Genomic DNA, 16,457 nt, shown 5'->3' with positions numbered 1-16,457 from the left:
CATATGCTGTTTTTTGTTTCTCCCTGCTCTGTTAGCCTGTCCCTGTTCCTGTTCTTCATGTCCCTGTTTAAGGTGTCTCCTGAATCACCCTTCTTTGTTCCCTCTCAAGGCTTTACTTTCCTCATGGCCTCATCTTTAAGAGTCGGATGTGATCACCAACCATGGGGCTTGTCGACCCCCATGGCCACACTCCCACATCTCCTCCTTCTTTATTAACATAAGAAAGCGCAATTAACACAAATTAAGAAGGCAGGATCAACACAAACTAAAACACAGAGAAAAACTGCCAGGCATACTAAGACTATCTTTAACAAACTTTGCAACCCCATCCCTGGGAGAGGCAGGCACTGAGTGCTGCCCAGCCGGGGGGCTCTGGCTGCCCCTCCAACTCCTGGAGTCCTTGTTTGTGGGTCCTGCGTAAGCCAGCGTGACCCTCCCATATGCTCTTTTTGTTCGTCCCTGTTCTGTTAGCCTGTACCTATTCATTCCTTTTTTTTTTCTTTTTCCTGTTCCGTTTGCCTGTCCCTATTCATTCCTTTTTTGTTTTTGTCCCTGTTCTGTTAGCCTGTCCCTGTTCCTGTTCTTCATGTCCCTGTTTGTTTTCTTCTCGTCCCTGTTCGTTTTCTTGTCCCTGTTGGGGGGCGATTTGTGGCGTAAAGACCGCACGGACAACGGGGTTCTTTCAGGATCTGTAACTGCTACCTCTTTATTGATGACATAACTTGAACTCTCTCTTACTGAGGGCATAACTTCATCTCTCAGAGTGAGGGCACAACTTCATTCTATCCCTTATTCAGGAAAGGCTCCCTTCCTATAACTTCCGCCTCACAGCAGTACCTTTCCACTAACTAGTCACTGGTCAAAAACTTTGCCCGGCAACAGCAAACACCCAGCCACTTCCATGCATTAATGGCTGGAGAACTAGCCACCCCAGACAAGAAGGTGTCACCTGAATCACCCTTCTTTGTTCCCTCTCAACTCTTTAAATTCCTGATGGTCTCATCCTTAAGAGTTGGATGTTATCACCAACCATGGGACTTGTCGACCCCCATGGCCACGCTCCCACATCTCCCCCTTCTTTATTAACATAAAAGAGCTCGATTAACACAAATTAAGAAAGCAGGTTTAACACAAATTATGAAGGCGCGATTAACAGAAATTAAGAAAGCAAGAGTAACACAAATTAAGAAAGCACTATTAACACAAACTAAAATACAGAGAAAAACTGCCAGGCATACTAATTCCATCTTTAACAAACTTTGTAACCCCATCCCTGGGCGAGGCAGGCACTGAGTGCTGCCCAGCCGGGGGGCTCTGGCTGCCCCTCCAACTCCTGGAGTCCTTGTTTCTGGGTCCTGCCTATGCCAGCGAGACCCTCCCATACGCTGTTTTTTGTTTGTCCCTGTTCTGTTAGCCTGTCCCTGTTCCTGTTCTTCATGTCCCTGTTTAAGGTGTCTCCTGAATCACCCTTTGTTCCCTCTCAGGGCTTTACTTTCCTGATGGTCTCATCTTTAAGAGTCCGATGTTATCACCAACCATGGGGCCTGTCGACCCCCATGGCCACACTCCCACATCTTCCCCTTCTTTATTAACATTAGAAAGCGCGATTAACACAAATTAAGAAGGCAGGATCAACACAAACTAAAACACAGAGAAAAACTGCCAGGCATACTAAGTCTATGTTTAACAACCTTTGTAACGCCATCCCTGGGAGAGGCAGGCACTGAGTGCTGCCCAGCCGGGGGGCTCTGGCTGCCCCTCCAACTCTTGGAGTCCTTGTTTGTGGGTCCTGCCTATGCCAGTGGGACCCTCCCATATGCTCTTTTTTGTTTCTCCCTGCTCTGTTAGCCTGTCCCTGTTCCTGTTCTTCATGTCCCTGTTTAAGGTGTCTCCTGAATCACCCTTCTTTGTTCCCTCTCAACTCTTTAGTTTCCTGATCGCCTCATCTTTAAGAGTCGGATGTTATCACCAACCATGGGACTTGTCGACCCCCATGGCCACGCTCCCACATCTCCCCCTTCTTTATTAACATAAAAGAGCTCGATTAACACAAATTAAGAAAGCAGGTTTAACACAAATTAAGAAGGCACGATTAACAGAAATTAAGAAAGCTAGAGAAACACAAATTAAGAAAGCACTATTAACACAAATTAAAATACAGAGAAAAACTGCCAGGCATACTAATTCCATCTTTAACAAACTTTTTAACCACAACCCTGGGAGAGGCAGGCACTGAGTGCTGCCCAGCCGGCTGGCTCTGGCTGCCCCTCCAACTCCTGGAGTCCTTGTTTGGGGGTCCTGCCTATGCCAGCGAGACCCTCCCATACGCTGTTTTTTGTTTGTCCCTGTTCTGATAGCCTGTCCCTATTCATTCCTTTTTTGTTTTTGTCCCTGTTCTGTTAGACTATCCCTGTTCCTGTTCTTCATGTCCCTGTTTAAGGTGTCTCCTGAATCACCCTTCTTTGTTCCCTCTCAAGGCTTTACTTTCCTGATGGTCTCATCTTTAAGAGTCTGATGTTATCACCAACCATGGCGCTTGTCGATCCCCATGGCCACACTCCCACATCTTCCCCTTCTTTATTAACTTAAGAAAGCGCGATTAACACAAATTAAGAAGGCAGAATCAGCACAAACTAAAACACAGAGAAAAACTGCCAGGCATACTAAGTCTATCTTTAACAATCTTTGTAAAACCAGCCGTGGGAGAGGCAGGCACTGAGTGCTGCCCAGCCGGGGGCTCTGGCTGACCCTCCAACTCCTGGAGTCCTTGTTTGGGGGTCCTGCCTATGCCAGCGAGACCCTCCCATATGCTGTTTTTTGTTTGTCCCTGTTCCGTTTTCCTGTCCCTATTCATTAATTTTTTGTTTTCGTCCGTGTTCTGTTAGACTATCCCTGTTCCTGTTCTTCATGTCCCTGTTTAAGGTGTCTCCTGAATCACCCTTCTTTGTTCCCTCTCAACTCTTTACTTTCCTGATGGCCTCATCTTTAAGAGTCGCATGTTATCACCAACCATGGGACTTGTCGACCCCCATGGCCATGCTCCCACATCTCCCCCTTCTTTATTAACATAAGAGAGCTCGATTAACACAAATTAAGAAAGCAGGTTTAACACAAATTAAGAAGGCGCGATTAACAGAAATTAAGAAAGCAAGAGAAACACAAATTAAGAAAGCACTCTTAACACAAATTAAAATACAGAGAAAAACTGCCAGGCATACTAATTCCATCTTTAACAAACTTTGTAACCCCATCCCTGGGAGAGGCAGGCACTGAGTGCTTCCCAGCTTGGGGGCTCTGGCTGCCCCTCCAACTCCTGGAGTCCTTGTTTGTGGGTCCTGCCTATGCCAGTGGGACCCTCCCATATGCTGTTTTTTGTTTCTCCCTGCTCTGTTAGCCTGTCCCTGTTCCTGTTCTTCATGTCCCTGTTTAAGGTGTCTCCTGAATCACCCTTCTTTGTTCCCTCTCAAGGCTTTACTTTCCTCATGGCCTCATCTTTAAGAGTCCGATGTTATCACCAACCATGGGGCCTGTCGACCCCCATGGCCACACTCCCACATCTTCCCCTTCTTTATTAACATAAGAAAGCGCGATTAACACAAATTAAGAAGGCAGGATCAACACAAACTAAAACACAGAGAAAAACTGCCAGGCATACTAAGTCTATGTTTAACAACCTTTGTAACGCCATCCCTGGGAGAGGCAGGCACTGAGTGCTGCCCAGCCGGGGGGCTCTGGCTGCCCCTCCAACTCCTGGAGTCCTTGTTTGTGGGTCCTGCCTATGCCAGCGGGACCCTCCCTTATGCTCTTTTTTGTTTCTCCCTGCTCTGTTAGCCTGTCCCTGTTCCTGTTCTTCATGTCCCTGTTTAAGGTGTCTCCTGAATCACCCTTCTTTGTTCCCTCTCAGGGCTTTACTTTCCTGATGGTCTCATCTTTAAGAGTCTGATGTTATCACCAACCATGGGGCTTGTCGACCCCCATGGCCACACTCCCACATCTTCCCCTTCTTTATTAACATAAGAAAGCGCGATTAACACAAATTAAGAAGGCAGAATCAACACAAACTAAAACACAGATAAAAACTGCCAGGCATACTAAGTCTATCTTTAACAATCTTTGTAAAACCAGCCGTGGGAGAGGCAGGCACTGAGTGCTGCCCAGCCGGGGGCTCTGGCTGACCCTCCAACTCCTGGAGTCCTTGTTTGTGGGTCCTGCCTATGCCAGCGAGACCCTCCCATACGCTGTTTTTTGTTTGTCCCTGTTCTGATAGCCTGTCCCTATTCATTCCTTTTTTGTTTTCGTCCCTGTTCTGTTAGACTATCCCTGTTCCTGTTCTTCATGTCCCTGTTTAAGGTGTCTCCTGAATCACCCTTCTTTGTTCCCTCTCAACTCTTTACTTTCCTGATGGCCTCATCTTTAAGAGTCGCATGTTATCACCAACCATGGGACTTGTCGACCCCCATGGCCATGCTCCCACATCTCCCCCTTCTTTATTAACATAAGAGAGCTCGATTAACACAAATTAAGAAAGCAGGTTTAACACAAATTATGAAGGCGCGATTAACAGAAATTAAGAAAGCAAGAGTAACACAAATTAAGAAAGCACTATTAACACAAACTAAAACACAGAGAAAAACTGCCAGGCATACTAATTCCATCTTTAACAAACTTTGTAAAACCAACCCTGGGAGAGGCAGGCACTGAGTGCTGCCCAGCCGGGGGGCTCTGGCTGCCCCTCCAACTCCTGGAGTCCTTGTTTGGGGGTCCTGCGTAAGCCAGCGTGACCCTCCCATACGCTCTTTTTGTTCGTCCCTGTTCTGTTAGCCTGTACCTATTCATTCCTTTTCTGTTTTTGTCCCTGTTCCGTTTGCCTGTCCCTATTCATTCCTTTTTTGTTTTTGTCCCTGTTCTGTTAGCCTGTCCCTGTTCCTGTTCTTCATGTCCCTGTTTGTTTTCTTCTCGTCCCTGTTCGTTTTCTTGTCCCTGTTGGGGGGCGATTTGTGGCGTAAAGACCGCACGGACAACGGGGTTCTTTCAGGATCTGTAACTGCTACCTCTTTATTGATGACATAACTTGAACTCTCTCTTACTGAGGGCATAACTTCATCTCTCAGAGTGAGGGCACAACTTCATTCTATCCCTTATTCAGGAAAGGCTCCCTTCCTATAACTTCCGCCTCACAGCAGTACCTTTCCACTAACTAGTCATTGGTCAAAAACTTTGCCCGGCAACAGCAAACACCCAGCCACTTCCATGCATTAATGGCTGGAGAACTAGCCACCCCAGACAAGAAGGTGTCACCTGAATCACCCTTCTTTGTTCCCTCTCAACTCTTTAAATTCCTGATGGTCTCATCCTTAAGAGTTGGATGTTATTACCAACCATGGGGCTTGTCGACCCCCATGGCCACACTCCCACATCTTCCCCTTCTTTATTAACATAAGAAAGCGCGTTTAACACAAATTAAGAAGGCAGGATCAACACAAACTAAAACACAGAGAAAAACTGCCAGGCATACTAATTCTATCTTTAACAATCTTTGTAAAACCATCCCTGGGAGAGGCAGGCACTGAGTGCTGCCCAGCCGGGGGGCTCTGGCTGCCCCTCCAACTCCTGGAGTCCTTGTTTGTGGGTCCAGCATACGCCAGTGGGACCCTCCCATATGCTGTTTTTTGTTTCTCCCTGCTCTGTTAGCCTGCCCCTGTTCCTGTTCTTCATGTCCCTGTTTAAGGTGTCTCCTGAATCACCCTTCTTTGTTCCCTCTCAAGGCTTTACTTTCCTGATGGCCTCGTCTTTAAGAGTCCGATGTTATCACCAACCATGGGACTTGTCGACCCCCATGGCCAGGCTCCCACATCTCCCCCTTCTTTATTAACCTAAAAGAGCTCGATTAACACAAATTAAGAAAGCAGGTTTAACACAAATTAAGAAGGCGCGATTAACAGAAATTAAGAAAGCAAGAGTAACACAAATTAAGAAAGCACTATTAACACAAACTAAAATACAGAGAAAAACTGCCAGGCATACTAATTCCATCTTTAACAAACTTTGTAACCCCATCCCTGGGAGAGGCAGGCACTGAGTGCTGCCCAGCTGGGGGGCTCTGGCTGCCCCTCCAACTCCTGGAGTCCTTGTTTGTGGGTCCTGCCTATGCCAGCGAGACCCTCCCATACGCTGTTTTTTGTTTGTCCCTGTTCTGATAGCCTGTCCCTATTCATTCCTTTTTTGTATTTGTCCCTGTTCTGTTAGACTATCCCTGTTCCTGTTCTTCATGTCCCTGGTTAAGGTGTCTCCTGAATCACCCTTCTTTGTCCCCTCTCAAGGCTTTACTTTCCTCATGGCCTCATCTTTAAGAGTCGGATGTGATCACCAACCATGGGGCTTGTCGACCCCCATGGTTACACTCCCACATCTCCTCCTTCTTTATTAACATAAGAAAGCGCAATTAACACAAATTAAGAAGGCAGGATCAACACAAACTAAAACACAGAGAAAAACTGCCAGGCATACTAAGTCTATCTTTGACAATCTTTGTAAAACCATCCCTGGGAGAGGCAGGCACTGAGTGCTGCCCAGCCGGGGGGCTCTGGTTGCCCCTCCAACTCCTGGAGTCCTTGTTTGTGGGTCCAGCATATGCCAGTGGGACCCTCCCATATGCTCTTTTTTGTTTCTCCCTGCTCTGTTAGCCTGTCCGTGTTCCTGTTCTTCATGTCCCTGGTTAAGGTGTCTCCTGAATCACCCTTCTTTGTTCCCTCTCAACTCTTTAGTTTCCTGATGGCCTCATCTTTAAGAGTCGGATGTTATCACCAACCACAGGGCTTGTGGACCCCCATGGCCATGCTCCCACAACTCCCCCTTCTTTATTAACATAAAAGAGCTCGATTAACACAAATTAAGAAAGCAGGTTTAACACAAATTATGAAGGCGCGATTAACAGAAATTAAGAAAGCAAGAGTAACACAAATTAAGAAAGCACTATTAACACAAACTAAAATACAGAGAAAAACTGCCAGGCATACTAATTCCATCTTTAACAAACTTTGTAACCCCATCCCTGGGAGAGGCAGGCACTGAGTGCTTCCCAGCTGGGGGGCTCTGGCTGCCCCTCCAACTCCTGGAGTCCTTGTTTGTGGGTCCTGCCTATGCCAGCGAGACCCTCCCATACGCTGTTTTTTGTTTGTCCCTGTTCTGATAGCATGTCCCTATTCATTCCTTTTTTCTTTTGTCCCTGTTCTGTTAGCCTGTCCCTGTTCCTGTTCTTCATGTCCCTGCTTAAGGTGTCTCCTGAATCACCCTTCTTTGTTCCCTCTCAAGGCTTTACTTTCATGATGGTCTCTACTTTAAGAGTCCGATGTTATCACCAACCATGGGGCTTGTCGACCCCCATGGCCACACTCCCACATCTTCCCCTTCTTCATTAACTTAAGAAAGCGCGATTAACACAAATTAAGAAGGCAGGATCAACACAAACTAAAACACAGAGAAAAACTGCCAGGCATACTAATTCCATCTTTTACAGACTTTGTAACCCCATCCCTGGGAGATGCAGGCACTGAGTGCTGCCCAGCCGGGGGGCTCTGGCTGCCCCTCCAACTCCTGGAGTCCTTGTTTCTGGGTCCTGCCTATGCCAGCGAGACCCTCCCATACGCTGTTTTTTGTTTGTCCCTGTTCTGATAGCCTGTCCCTATTCATTCCTTTTTTGTTTTCCTCCCTGTTCTGTTAGACTATCCCTGTTCCTGTTCTTCATGTCCCTGGTTAAGGTGTCTCCTGAATCACCCTTCTTTGTTCCCTCTCAAGGCTTTACTTTCCTGATGGTCTCATCTTTAAGAGTCGGATGTTATCACCAACCATGGGGCTTGTCGACCCCCATGGCCACACTCCCACATCTTCCCCTTCTTTATTAACATAAGAAAGCACAATTAACACAAATTAAGAAGGCAGGATCAGCACAAACTAAAACACAGAGAAAAACTGCCAGGCATACTAAGTCTATCTTTAACAACCTTTGTAAACCCATCCCTGGGAGATGCAGGCACTGAGTGCTGCCCAGCCGGGGGGCTCTGGCTGCCCCTCCAACTCCTGGAGTCCTTGTTTGTGGGTCTAGCATATGCCAGCGAGACCCTCCCATACGCTGTTTTTTGTTTCTCCCTGCTCTGTTAGCCTGTCCCTGTTCTTCATGTCCCTGTTTAAGGTGTCTCCTGAATCACCCTTCTTTGTTCCCTCTCAACTCTTTACTTTCCTGATGGCCTCATCTTTAAGAGTCGGATGTTATCACCAACCATGGGACTTGTCGACCCCCGTGGCCACACTCCTACAACTCCCCCTTCTTTATTAACATAAAAGAGCTCGATTAACACAAATTAAGAAAGCAGGTTTAATACCAATTAAGAAGGCGCGATTAACAGAAATTAAGAAAGCAAGAGTAACACAAATTAAGAAAGCACTATTAACACAAACTAAAATACAGAGAAAAACTGCCAGGCATACTAATTCCATCTTTAACAAACTTTATAACCCCATCCCTGGGAGAGGCTGGCACTGAGTGCTGCCCAGCCGGGGGGCTCTGGCTGCCCCTCCAACTCCTGGAGTCCTTGTTTGGGGGTCCTGCGTAAACCATCGTGACCCTCCCATATGCTCTTTTTGGTCATCCCTGTTCTGTTAGCCTGTATCTGATCATTCCTTTTCTGTTTTTGTCCCTGTTCCGTTTGCCTGTCCCTATTCATTCCTTTTTTGTTTTTGTCCCTGTGCTGTTTGCCTGTCCCTGTTCCTCTTCTTCATGTCCCTGTTTGTATTCTTCTCGTCCCTGTTCGTTTTCATGTCCCTGTTGGGGGGCGATTTGTGGCGTAAAGACCGCACGGACACCGGGGTTCTTTCAGGATCTGTAACTGCTACCTCATTATTGATGACATAACTTGAACTCTCTCTTACTGAGGGCATAACTTCATCTCTCAGAGTGAGGGCACAACTTCATTCTATCCCTTATTCAGGAAAGGCTCCCTTCCTATAACTTCCGCCTCACAGCAGTACCTTTCCACTAACTAGTCATTGGTTAAACAATTTTGCCCTGCAACAGCAAACACCCAGCCACTTCCATGCATTAATGGCTGGAGAACTAGCCACCCCAGACAAGAAGGTGTCACCTGAATCACCCTTCTTTGTTCCCTCTCAAATCTTTAAATTCCTGATGGCCTCATCTTTAAGAGTCGGATGTTATCACCAACCATGGGGCCTGTCGACCCCCATGGCCACACTCCCACATCTTCCCCTTCTTTATTAACATAAGAAAGCGCGATTAACACAAATTAAGAAGGCAGGACCAACACAAACTAAAACACAGAGAAAGACTGCCAGGCATACTAAGTCTATGTTTAACAACCTTTGTAAAACCAGCCGTGGGAGAGGCAGGCACTGAGTGCTGCCCAGCCGGGGGGCTCTGGCTGCCCCTCCAACTCCTGGAGTCCTTGTTTCTGGGTCCTGCCTATGCCAGCGAGACCCTCCCATACGCTGTTTTTTGTTTGTCCCTGTTCTGATAGCCTGTCCCTATTCATTCCTTTTTTTGTTTTCGTCCCTGTTCTGTTAGACTATCCCTGTTCCTGTTTTTCATGTCCCTGTTTAAGGTGTCTCCTGAATCACCCTTCTTTGTTCCCTCTCAACTCTTTAGTTTCCTGATGGCCTCATCTTTAAGAGTCGGATGTTATCACCAACCATAGGGCTTGTGGACCCCCATGGCCATGCTCCCACATCTCCCCCTTCTTTATTAACATAAGAAAGCGCGATTAACACAAATTAAGAAGGCAGGACCAACACAAACTAAAACACAGAGAAAAACTGCCAGGCATACTAAGTCTATCTTTAACAATCTTTGTAAAACCAGCCGTGGGAGAGGCAGGCACTGAGTGCTGCCCAGCCGGGGGGCTCTGGCTGCCCCTCCAACTCCTGGAGTCCTTGTTTGTGGGTCCAGCATACGCCAGTGGGACCCTCCCATATGCTGTTTTTTGTTTCTCCCTGCTCTGTTAGCCTGTCCCTGTTCCTGTTCTTCATGTCCCTGTTTAAGGTGTCTCCTGAATCACCCTTCTTTGTTCCCTCTCAACTCTTTACTTTCCTGATGGCCTCATCTTTAAGAGTCGGATGTTATCACCAACCATGGGACTTGTCGACCCCCACGGCCACACTCCTACAACTCCCCCTTCTTTATTAACATAAAAGAGCTCGATTAACACAAATTAAGAAAGCAGGTTTAACACCAATTAAGAAGGCGCGATTAACAGAAATTAAGAAAGCAAGAGTAACACAAATTAAGAAAGCACTATTAACACAAACTAAAATACAGAGAAAAACTGCCAGGCATACTAATTCCATCTTTAACAAACTTTGTAACCCCATCCCTGGGAGAGGCAGGCACTGAGTGCTGCCCAGCTGGGGGGCTCTGGCTGCCCCTCCAACTCCTGGAGTCCTTGTTTGTGGGTCCTGCCTATGCCAGCGAGACCCTCCCATACGCTGTTTTTTGTTTGTCCCTGTTCTGATAGCATGTCCCTATTAATTCCTTTTTTGTTTTTGTCCCTGTTCTGTTAGACTATCCCTGTTCCTGTTCTTCATGTCCCTGTTTAAGGTGTCTCCTGAATCACCCTTCTTTGTTCCCTCTCAAGGCTTTACTTTCCTGATGGTTTCATCTTTAAGAGCCCGATGTTATCACCAACCATGGGGCTTGTCGACCCCCATGGCCACACTCCCACATCTTCCCCTTCTTTATTAACTTAAGAAAGCGCGATTAACACAAATTAAGAAGGCAGGATCAACACAAACTAAAACAGAGAAAAACTGCCAGGCATACTAAGTCTATCTTTAACAATCTTTGTAAAACCATCCCTGGGAGAGGCAGGCACTGAGTGCTGCCCAGCCGGGGGGCTCTGGCTGCCCCTCCAACTCCTGGAGTCCTTGTTTGTGGGTCCAGCATACGCCAGTGGGACCCTCCCATATGCTGTTTTTTGTTTGTCCCTGTTCTGATAGCCTGTCCCTATTCATTCCTTTTTTGTTTTTGTCCCTGTTCTGTTAGACTATCCCTGTTCCTGTTCTTCATGTCCCTGTTTAAGGTGTCTCCTGAATCACCCTTCTTTGTTCCCTCTCAACTCTTTACTTTCCTGATGGCCTCATCTTTAAGAGTTGGATGTTATCACCAACCATGGGACTTGTCGACCCCCATGGCCAGGCTCCCACATCTCCCCCTTCTTTATTAACATAAAAGAGCTCGATTAACACAAATTAAGAAAGCAGGTTTAACACAAATTAAGAAGGCACGATTAACAGAAATTAAGAAAGCACTATTAACACAAATTAAAATACAGAGAAAAAATGCCAGGCATACTAATTCCATCTTTAACAAACTTTGTAACCACAACCCTGGGAGAGGCAGGCACTGAGTGCTGCCCAGCCGGGGGGCTCTGGCTGCCCCTCCAACTCCTGGAGTCCTTGTTTGGGGGTCCTGCCTATGCCAGCGAGACCCTCCCATACGCTGTTTTTTGTTTGTCCCTGTTCTGATAGCCTGTCCCTATTCATTACTTTTTTATTTTCGTCCCTGTTCTGTTAGACTATCCCTGTTCCTGTTCTTCATGTCCCTGTTTAAGGTGTCTCCTGAATCACCCTTCTTTGTTCCCTCTCAAGGCTTTACTTTCCTGATGGTCTCTACTTTATTAGTCAGATCTTATCACCAACCATGGGGCTTGTCTAACCCCATGGCCAGGCTCCCACATCTCCCCCTCCTTTATTAACATAAAAGAGCTCGATTAACACAAATTAAGAAAGCAGGTTTAACACAAATTAAGAAGGCGCGATTAACAGAAATTAAGAAAGCAAGAGAAACACAAATTAAGAAAGCACTATTAACACAAACTAAAATACAGAGAAAAACTGCCAGGCATACTAAGTCTATCTTTAACAAACTTTATAACCCCATCCCTGGGAGAGGCAGGCACTGAGTGCTGCCCAGCCGGGGGGCTCTGGCTGCCCCTCCAACTCCTGGAGTCCTTGTTTGTGGGTCCTGCGTAAACCATCGTGGCCCTCCCATATGCTCTTTTTGGTCATCCCTGTTCTGTTAGCCTGTACCTGATCATTCCTTTTCTGTTTTTGTCCCTGTTCCGTTTTCCTGTCCCTATTCATTCCTTTTTTGTTTTTGTCCCTGTTCTGTTTGCCTGTCCCTGTTCCTCTTCTTCATGTCCCTGTTTGTATTCTTCTCGTCCCTGTTCGTTTTCATGTCCCTGTTGGGGGGCGATTTGTGGCGTAAAGACCGCTCGGACACCGGGGTTCTTTCAGGATCTGTAACTGCTACCTCATTATTGATGACATAACTTGAACTCTCTCTTACTGAGGGCATAACTTCATCTCTCAGAGTGAGGGCACAACTTCATTCTATCCCTTATTCAGGAAAGGCTCCCTTCCTATAACTTCCACCTCACAGCAGTACCTTTCCACTAATTAGTCATTGGTTAAACGATTTTGCCCTGCAACAGCAAACACCCAGCCACTTCCATGCATTAATGGCTGGAGAACTAGACACCCCAGACAAGAAGGTGTCACCTGAATCACCCTTCTTTGTTCCCTCTCAAATCTTTAAATTCCTGATGGCCTCATCTTTAAGAGTCGGATGTTATCACCAACCATGGGGCCTGTCGACCCCCATGGCCACACTCCCACATCTTCCCCTTCTTTATTAACATAAGAAAGCGCGATTAACACAAATTAAGAAGGCAGGACCAACACAAACTAAAACACAGAGAAAGACTGCCAGGCATACTAAGTCTATGTTTAACAACCTTTGTAAAACCAGCCGTGGGAGAGGCAGGCACTGAGTGCTGCCCAGCCGGGGGGCTCTGGCTGCCCCTCCAACTCCTGGAGTCCTTGTTTCTGGGTCCTGCCTATGCCAGCGAGACCCTCCCATACGCTGTTTTTTGTTTGTCCCTGTTCTGATAGCCTGTCCCTATTCATTCCTTTTTTTGTTTTCGTCCCTGTTCTGTTAGACTATCCCTGTTCCTGTTTTTCATGTCCCTGTTTAAGGTGTCTCCTGAATCACCCTTCTTTGTTCCCTCTCAACTCTTTAGTTTCCTGATGGCCTCATCTTTAAGAGTCGGATGTTATCACCAACCATAGGGCTTGTGGACCCCCATGGCCATGCTCCCACATCTCCCCCTTCTTTATTAACATAAGAAAGCGCGATTAACACAAATTAAGAAGGCAGGACCAACACAAACTAAAACACAGAGAAAAACTGCCAGGCATACTAAGTCTATCTTTAACAATCTTTGTAAAACCAGCCGTGGGAGAGGCAGGCACTGAGTGCTGCCCAGCCGGGGGGCTCTGGCTGCCCCTCCAACTCCTGGAGTCCTTGTTTGTGGGTCCAGCATACGCCAGTGGGACCCTCCCATATGCTGTTTTTTGTTTCTCCCTGCTCTGTTAGCCTGTCCCTGTTCCTGTTCTTCATGTCCCTGTTTAAGGTGTCTCCTGAATCACCCTTCTTTGTTCCCTCTCAAGGCTTTACTTTCCTGATGGCCTCATCTTTAAGAGTCAGATGTTATCACCAACCATGGGACTTGTCGACCCCCACGGCCATGCTCCCACAACTCCCCCTTCTTTATTAACATAAAAGAGCTCGATTAACACAAATTAAGAAAGCAGGTTTAACACAAATTATGAAGGCGCGATTAACAGAAATTAAGAAAGCAAGAGTAACACAAATTAAGAAAGCACTATTAACACAAACTAAAATACAGAGAAAAACTGCCAGGCATACTAATTCCATCTTTAACAAACTTTGTAACCCCATCCCTGGGAGAGGCAGGCACTGAGTGCTTCCCAGCTGGGGGGCTCTGGCTGCCCCTCCAACTCCTGGAGTCCTTGTTTGTGGGTCCTGCCTATGCCAGCGAGACCCTCCCATACGCTGTTTTTTGTTTGTCGCTGTTCTGATAGCATGTCCCTATTCATTCCTTTTTTCTTTTGTCCCTGTTCTGTTAGCCTGTCCCTGTTCCTGTTCTTCATGTCCCTGCTTAAGGTGTCTCCTGAATCACCCTTCTTTGTTCCCTCTCAAGGCTTTACTTTCATGATGGTCTCTACTTTAAGAGTCCGATGTTATCACCAACCATGGGGCTTGTCGACCCCCATGGCCACACTCCCACATCTTCCCCTTCTTCATTAACTTAAGAAAGCGCGATTAACACAAATTAAGAAGGCAGGATCAACACAAACTAAAACACAGAGAAAAACTGCCAGGCATACTAATTCCATCTTTTATAGACTTTGTAACCCCATCCCTGGGAGAGGCAGGCACTGAGTGCTTCCCAGCTGGGGGGCTCTGGCTGCCCCTCCAACTCCTGGAGTCCTTGTTTGTGGTTCCTGCGTAAGCCAGCGTGACCCTCCCATAAGCTCTTTTTGTTCGTCCCTGTTCTGTTAGCCTGTACCTATTCATTCCTTTTTTTTTCTTTTTCCTGTTCCGTTTGCCTGTCCCTATTCATTCCTTTTTTGTTTTTGTCCCTGTTCTGTTAGCCTGTCCCTGTTCCTGTTCTTCATGTCCCTGTTTGTTTTCTTCTCGTCCCTGTTCGTTTTCTTGTCCCTGTTGGGGGGCGATTTGTGGCGTAAAGACCGCACGGACAACGGGGTTCTTTCAGGATCTGTAACTGCTACCTCTTTATTGATGACATAACTTGAACTCTCTCTTACTGAGGGCATAACTTCATCTCTCAGAGTGAGGGCACAACTTCATTCTATCCCTTATTCAGGAAAGGCTCCCTTCCTATAACTTCCGCCTCACAGCAGTACCTTTCCACTAACTAGTCATTGGTCAACAACTTTGCCCGGCAACAGCAAACACCCAGCCACTTCCATGCATTAATGGCTGGAGAACTAGCCACCCCAGACAAGAAGGTGTCACCTGAATCACCCTTCTTTGTTCCCTCTCAACTCTTTAAATTCCTGATGGTCTCATCCTTAAGAGTTGGATGTTATCACCAACCATGGGACTTGTCGACCCCCATGGCCACGCTCCCACATTTCCCCCTTCTTTATTAACATAAAAGAGCTCGATTAACACAAATTAAGAAAGCAGGTTTAACACAAATTATGAAGGCGCGATTAACAGAAATTAAGAAAGCAAGAGTAACACAAATTAAGAAAGCACTATTAACACAAACTAAAATACAGAGAAAAACTGCCAGGCATACTAATTCCATCTTTAACAAACTTTGTAACCCCATCCCTGGGCGAGGCAGGCACTGAGTGCTGCCCAGCCGGGGGGCTCTGGCTGCCCCTCCAACTCCTGGAGTCCTTGTTTCTGGGTCCTGCCTATGCCAGCGAGACCCTCCCATACGCTGTTTTTTGTTTGTCCCTGTTCCGTTTGCCTGTCCCTATTCATTCCTTTTTTGTTTTTGTCCCTGTTCTGTTAGCCTGTCCCTGTTCCTGTTCTTCATGTCCCTGTTTAAGGTGTCTCCTGAATCACCCTTTGTTCCCTCTCAGGGCTTTACTTTCCTGATGGTCTCATCTTTAAGAGTCTGATGTTATCACCAACCATGGGGCTTGTCGACCCCCATGGCCACACTCCCACATCTTCCCCTTCTTTATTAACTTAAGAAAGGGCGATTAACAAAAATTAAGAAGGCAGAATCAGCACAAACTAAAACACAGATAAAAACTGCCAGGCATACTAAGTCTATCTTTAACAATCTTTGTAAAACCATCCCTGGGAGAGGCAGGCACTGAGTGCTGCCCAGCCGGGGGCTCTGGCTGACCCTCCAACTCCTGGAGTCCTTGTTTGTGGGTCCTGCCTATGCCAGCGAGACCCTCCCATATGCTGTTTTTTGTTTGTCCCTGTTCCGTTTTCCTGTCCCTATTCATTCCTTTTTTGTTTTCGTCCCTGTTCTGTTAGACTATCCCTGTTCCTGTTCTTCATGTCCCTGTTTAAGGTGTCTCCTGAATCACCCTTCTTTGTTCCCTCTCAACTCTTTACTTTCCTGATGGCCTCATCTTTAAGAGTCGCATGTTATCACCAACCATGGGACTTGTCGACCCCCATGGCCATGCTCCCACATCTCCCCCTTCTTTATTAACATAAGAGAGCTCGATTAACACAAATTAAGAAAGCAGGTTTAACACAAATTAAGAAGGCGCGATTAACAGAAATTAAGAAAGCAAGAGAAACACAAATTAAGAAAGCACTCAACACAAATTAAAATACAGAGAAAAAGTGCCAGGCATACTAATTCCATCTTTAACAAACTTTGTAACCCCATCCCTGGGAGAGGCAGGCACTGAGTGCTTCCCAGCTGGGGGGCTCTGGCTGCCCCTCCAACTCCTGGAGTCCTTGTTTGTGGGTCCAGCATATGCCAGTGGGACCCTCCCATATGCTGTTTTTTGTTTCTCCCTGCTCTGTTAGCCTGTCCCTGTTCCTGTTCTTCATGTCCCTGTTTAAGGTGTCTCCTGAA

Source organism: Anser brachyrhynchus (assembly GCF_964034855.1).
Source record: "Anser brachyrhynchus genome assembly, chromosome: W".
In the NCBI taxonomy this organism is placed as follows: Eukaryota; Metazoa; Chordata; class Aves; order Anseriformes; family Anatidae; genus Anser; species Anser brachyrhynchus.
The sequence above is the reverse complement of the archived record's forward strand: the minus strand, read 5'-3'. Positions refer to the sequence as shown.